Consider the following 7,010-nt stretch of genomic DNA (forward strand, 5'->3'; position numbering starts at 1 on the left):
GAACAGCGGAGTTTTTAGAGAAGGCTACAGAGGAGGAAGTGTAGGAAGGGGAAAGGGAGGCTTTGGAGAGAAAAGTCTCAGCCAGCTTTGAGATAGTGTTTACAGTAAGACCATATTTGAGTTCTGGTATGTTTGGAGTCTCAAGATGCCAAATGGGATGAGATTGGGACCGTATAACTTTATAGCTGTGGTCTTTTTGTTTTGTTTTAAGAAAAAGAAAACGATCCTTGTCGTCTAGCTGAATGTGTCTCCAGCTAGAGTCCCAGAAGAAAGGAATATTCTTGGCATGCTTTGAACTTCGAGAGCCCATTTGTAAATAAACTCGACCAGGTGATTCAGTTTAACGCTGAATACACAAAGGTCAAATTAAAATCTAAGTGCACAAATGAGTCAGAATATAAAATAAGTACTTACCATGAAGAACGATAAGCCATCTTCAACAGGGGGGAAAAAGAATCCCTTTAACCAGGAGGGGGAACGACCCCTTCTAACCAACCCCCAGATAAAACCAAACTCAAACAAAAGAAAATGGAAGTTTGACCCAAGAGACACTAACTATGGGAAAAAGAAGTGACCTGTGGAAGCAGGGGGATCACAGGGCTGTAGTGTGGGTCCCTCATGCCATAGTTCCAGGGCCCATTCATCTCTCCAAGATTAGTCTGCTTCAGACTCCATTTCTCACATCAAGGATATTGAAATCAAAATAAAACATAGAGACAAATATCTAAATTAAATGTTTTACTTGGGAATTGCAACTTGAGGCATGCACATAAACCAGAATGGTCTTCCATATGGCTGCAAAACAAAGAGAAGGTTAGGAGTTTTATAAGAAAGAGAAGTGTTACTCATTGTTTTGAAATAAAGCTCATTGGTAGTGGAGAAGCTTTGGAGAGCTGGCTCTAATCCGTGTGACTAGCGCGAGGTGAAACTACTTTTAGAATCACAGCAGGTGTTTCGGCAGTTACTATGTCAACTGGTTTTAGGATTACAATAGGCTCTTGGGGTAACTGGGCTTGTGGAAAATTCAATTCTTGGAGCTGGTGCTATGTGCCCCAAGTACTTCTCCCCCGGCCTCTTGACTCCGATTTCATTCAATATAACAAGAAGGACCCAATTCGTACTAACAATTTTCACAGGAGCATAAAAGAAATGGTTCATAATTCAAGATCATTTTTGGTAGACCCCTGGAGAATGCATCATTTCAAGGAAGGCTTTGGCAAATCTTTCTGTAAAGTATAGAATGACTTCCTATTATAAACAGTTCTTATTTACAAGGCTGTTTCACACATGCGTGTGTGTGTGTGTGTGTGTGTAAGTGTCAAGAGAGAAAATTATAGGGTAATACGTGATTTCTTGTAAGAAGAAAAGAAAAGGGGGGGAGAGAGAGAAAGGAAGGAAGTAAAAAAAAAAAAAGGAAGGAAGGAAGGGCAGGAGGGAGAGAAGAAAAGAGAGAAGGAGGGAGAGAAGAGGAACAGTTGGGTGTAAAAGCCTGGGAAACAGGACCAGGTCTGGCTGAGATGAAAATCTGGGAGCCTTAAGCCTATGAACAGAACACAGAAGCCACCAGTCTGGTGAGGCACCCACAGGAGCTGGTGAGGCTGAGGAGAAGAGGACAGACTAGCCCTGGGACAGCATGAGGTTTGCGGGGCTAGGAGTCCAGCAGGAATCAGCAAAGGAAACAGAGGAGGACTGCAAGGAGGTAGGAGAAAAACCGAAGACTGTAGGGCCCCAGGAGCCCAGGAAAGAGGGTTTCAGAGCAGAGGAGTGCACCACTCTGCCAGTCAGTGATAGGCTAAGCGGCATCCCAAGTTGGCCATTCACCCACTGGCGTGTTTGTTAGTGGCCTTGCCAAGAGCAATTGTGATAGAATGTGAGGGGTCAAATCCAGGTAGAGTGGAATGAAAAGAAAATAGGAGGATAGACATTGGAGATGGTAATTATGATGACTCTTTTGTTTTACTGTAAAAGGGAGCGAACGTAGCCAGAGAGGTTTGGTATTGACTTGTTTTTGTTTGGACGGATTGGAGAACCAATGGTGTGTTTGTACATTAATGGGAATCATCCAGGAAAGAAGGGAACATTGATGATGACTCTGGGTCACAGCTGCCACCTGCACTCTTGCTGCTGTGCCCTCCCTCCCCTCCCTCCCCAGCACCCCTCACTGCTCAGATGCCCAGCAGGGTTCAGATCTCCCCCCATGGGCCCTGCCTGTCAGGCTGCCCATTAGCTGTGTGATGGAGGCTCGCCCAGATATACTGTTCCAGGGCCTATGGCACTGGCTCTCTGTGGCTGACTTTGCATCCCAGCCCCTGATTTTGCCCAGGCTCCCATTCTCACCTGCTCACTTGATGCTCCACTTGGATAGTATCCACCCTGAGCAGAGAGCAGAGGGTGCAGGACCAGGACCAGCAGAGAAGCACCCACCAGGCCCCCTCTCCATCCAAGCCAGATCTGTGTGGCCTGACAGCATCATGGGGACACGTCTATCCCTAGTGGGGCTCCCTTGTGTGGGTCCTTGGGAGGGCTCAGCCTGCTGGTTCTGAGACCTGAGTGTCTGCGCACAGTGACGTTTTTAGAGATACTAGAGGTCTCTGTGGGTGCCTGCCCAGGCCCCTTGGACATTGGCCCTTCTATAGTCTCCAGACCCAGCTCAGAATCAGACACGGGCTGGCCTTTCACAAATGTCTGACAGCTGAGCCCCCACCTTGGGCCCTTTGCGTGGGGTACAGGTGATGGAGCATGTGGTATTGGTGTCTCCACATAGCCACATTCCCTGGGGTTTGGGGACCCTGTGACCCCTTTTGCCTAGTGTCTCCACAGGTCACTCCTTGACACACAGGGCCCAGGAGGGAGGAAGCAGAGGATGCAAGTGGTTAAGGAAAGAGTGCAAGCCCTCCCCACCTCCCTTCTCCAGGCAAAGCCATCAGCCCCTTGAGGGGGGAGAGAGACGCTGAGACCCCTGTAGAACAAATAAGGCAGGAAATGCCATATCACGGGCAGAGGAAAAGATCCAGGACATAATGTTCCCCTTGGAGATGCAAGTGCCACCACTTGTGACAGGACACAAGTTTAGAGGCACCCTCACGTGGGCCCACTCACCCTCTGCATCTTGACATGACAGCTCCTCATCTCACCCATAGTTCATGTTTTGAGCACATTGTTTTGTTGTGTTTGATAATGTGTGATTCCTTTAAGACTCTCTGATTGTTGCCTCACATCTCCAGAGAGTACTTGTCACAGAAAAATCAATTCTAAGAAAACATTTAGTCTTGGGAAGTTATTTCCATTAACAAACGCTAAGTGACCATTTGCTCAGGGAGGGGGCCTGAGGCTAAGACCCAGGAATGATGAAACTGACTGGGCGGCTCTGAGCCCTGGAACGACACTTACTATGAGGGTTATGAGCCTTCTTTTTCCCTCTGCCTGAAATTGAAGTTCATTTCAGGGAAGATCAGGAAGCAGACAGCCAGCTCCGCTCAGTAGACAGAGGGAACACTCCCAGATCACCCGCTGGTAAAAGGTCTCTGCTCCTCAGACTGAATATGTACATCTGGGAGCCCCTGGTCATGTGGGCCAGTCATGCTCATGTGAGCAAGAAAACTCGGAATGCCACCTAAATGCCCTAGTCACTGGGCTGGGGAGGGCAGGGGGTAGGGTGGGGACTGTGACTCAGCAGAGACCAGCTCTGGAAGGATAGCCTGGGGGGGGGGAAGGATAGACCACTAATTCTCTAAGATAGATGATGAGTTGGCTCCAAAGACGCAGTGGGACAAAAGGCAGTGACGGCCAAATCTGATGAGGGAATCCCCTCAATAGAAATAAAACTGACATCAGTACCAGCCCCTGGAGTCTTACCTGTGCCCGACCCTATGTCAGCATTTTATATGTATTACTTCATTCAAGCCTCATCAATATCCCAATGGGTTAGATGGTGCCATGACCCCACTTCACAGATGAGGAAACGGAGGCTCAGAGAGGGGAGTCCTTCACCCTAAAACACCCAAATTAAATTCAAATCCAATTCTATCTAAGCCTTCCTCTAATTCCCTCTTGCACGCTCCCAAGGATGGAGAGCTCACCACCTTTTGAGGTAGCCTGCTCCATCTCTAAACAGACTATTGGGAAATCCTTCCTTCAGGTGACACTGAGGGCCTCTACTTCCTCTCCCACCTGGCAGTCCTTTCTGTATTTGAAGATAATTCTCATCTCTCCAGAGATTTTCTGTCCCCAGGTCATACAATGCCACTCCTCATTAAACAGCCCTCTGGCCGAGCTGGAGTCTGCTGTCTCCTTTGTGTGCTATCTGACCCGGAGCTTCTCAAGGAAGGGCAGGGCCAGGGTGAGACCTCTATCTGTCCCAAAGATCCAGCAGAGCCCTGGGCAAAGTTTCTCTTTTAGTGGATCCTTCTTGAATGAGGAGCCATCTGCTCGGGTTGCCCGTGGACAATCTGATGAATTCTCCTTCATTCCCCACCTTGTTCACTCAATTCCTATAAAAATTTCCCTCCCTGAACTGCAGCTAGAGAAATAATGGCAGCTGAACAGTAATTGTTTCATCACTTTATTGAGAGAGAACTGACACAAAATAAATTGCATGTGATTAAAATACACAATTTGATATGTTTCGACCTAAGTGGACATGCTTGAAACCATCGCTATAATCAAGATAATGGATATGTACATCTCACACACACACACCCCCGACAAAGTCTCCTAGCCTTCCTTTGCAATTTCCCTGCCTCCCTCCACTCCGTCCCCATCCCCCCACAAGGAGTGATCTGCTTTCCATCATTAGAGTATGCATTTGCTAGAACTTTATGGAATTAGAATCATATCACAATGCAGCCCTTTATGCCTGGTGTCAGTGTGATGACTTTGGGATTCCCTCACGCTGTTGCTTAGAGATCAACAGTGACTTTGTTGCTGCGTACCATCTCTTTGGATGTGTATATGAAATCTCTTCATCCATTTACCTGCTGATGGACATTCGGGTTGTTTCACTTTGCGGCTATTATAGTTGACGTTGCTATAGACATTCATGGACCCCAGGGATAAATAATAAGGATTGGAAAGGCTGGATCATATGGCAGATGTTTGTTTAACCTTTTAAGAAACTGTCAATCTGTCCTCCAAAGTGGTTGAACCATTTTACATTCCCACCGGCAGTATATGAGAATTCCCATCCCTCCATATCCTAGACGAAACTTGGTGTGAGATATCTTTTTAATTTTAGCCTGTCTAATCCCTCAGGTGTGTACAGGTAGGGCATTGTGGTTCTTGATTAGCGTTTAATGCCTAGCCGTGTTCAGCATCGTTTCATGTACTCACACGTTTGCCATTCCTGTATCATCTTTAACGATGTGTTCAAATCATTTGCCTATTCTTTATGGGTTGCTTGTTCTGAGAGTTCTTTACATACTCCAGATATAAATATTTTATCATATATATGCTTTAAGACTATTTTCTCCCAGTCTGTGGCTCATATTTTCGTTCTCTTAACTGTGTCTCTCAAAGAGCAGAAGTTTTTGATTTTTATAAAACCCAGTTTATCGATGTTTGCTTTTCTGAGTCATGGTTTGGTGTTATATTTAAGAAAGCCTTGCCTAATCCAAGGCAACAAAGATTCTCTCCTCTGTCTGAGTCTAGAAGTTTTGCAATGTGAGAATTTATATTTAGGTCTAGGATCCATTTTGAGTTAAGTTTTATAGGGTGTAATGTATGAATGAAAGCTCACTTGTTTGCATATGGATATCCAATTATGCCAGCATCATTTGCTCCGCTGAATGGCCTTTGTACTTTTGTCAAAAATGAGTTGACCATATATGTGTGGGTCTATTTCTGAATGCTCTCTTCCGTTCCCTAAGAATCTTTTTGTCTATATTTATGTCAACACCACAGTTTTGATGACACCACTTTTTTTTTTTTTCGCCAATTCTAGGTCTATTCTGGGTCTTTTGCATTTCCATCTGATTCTTAAAATGAGCTTGTAAGTTTCAGCAGCTTAGTCAAAAGATTGTTGGTCTTTTGGCTGGGATTGACTCAAATCTAGTTATCCATTGGGAGAGAACTGACATTTTATCAATATTCAGTTCTCTGGCCCATGGACAGATACATATCTCATTATTTATTTGAGTCTTCTCAACAATGTTTTTAATTCAGAGTACACAGGTCTTACACATCTTTTTTTCAGACTTATCCTTATTTCATTTTTTTTTTTTATTGTTGGGAAATCACTCAGGGTATGATGAGCTAGGTTACACTGCTTGTGTTTGCTGGGTAAAGTCCCTCTATTAAAGGAGTCCCACTCCCAAGAGGTGTGTCACGTACTGTGGCCCCACACCCCGCTCCCTCCTTCCCTCCTCCCCTCCCCTATTCCCCCTCCCCCCACCATGTACAAGCATCAATTGTCCTGATAGCAAAACTGAGTATATTGGATTCTTGCTTCTCCATTCTTGTGATGCTTTACTAAGAAGAATGTATTTCAACTCCATCCAAATTAATACAAAAGACATAAAGTCACCATCCTTTTAGTGGCTGTATAATATTCCATGGTCTACATGTAGCACCACTTGTTAATCCATTCCTGGATTGATGGACATTTAAGTTGTTTCCACAATTTGGCAATTGTAAATTGAACTGATATAAATAGTCTAGTGCAAATGTCCTTATGATAAAAGATGTTTTTTTTTTCCTTCTGGGTGGATGCCCAGTAATGGGATTGCAGGATCAAATGGGGGGTCTAGTTTGAGTTCTTTGAGGATTCTCCATACTTCCTTCCAAAAGGGTTGTATTAGTTTGCAGTCTCACCAGCAGTGTCAAAGTGCTCCCTTCTCTCCACAACCATGCCAGCATCTGTAGCGTTGAGTCTTTGTGATGTGGGTCATTCTCACTGGGGTTAGAAACCATCTCAGGGTGGTTTTGATTTGCATTTCTCTGATAATTAGAGTCAACGAGCCATTTTTTCATATGCTGTTTAGCCATTTGTCTGTCTTCTTCTTTTTTTTTTTTTT

The sequence above is a fragment of the Otolemur garnettii genome, unplaced genomic scaffold (assembly GCF_000181295.1).
Source record: "Otolemur garnettii isolate 467f Iridium unplaced genomic scaffold, OtoGar3 scaffold00184, whole genome shotgun sequence".
NCBI classification, from domain to species: domain Eukaryota; kingdom Metazoa; phylum Chordata; class Mammalia; order Primates; family Galagidae; genus Otolemur; species Otolemur garnettii.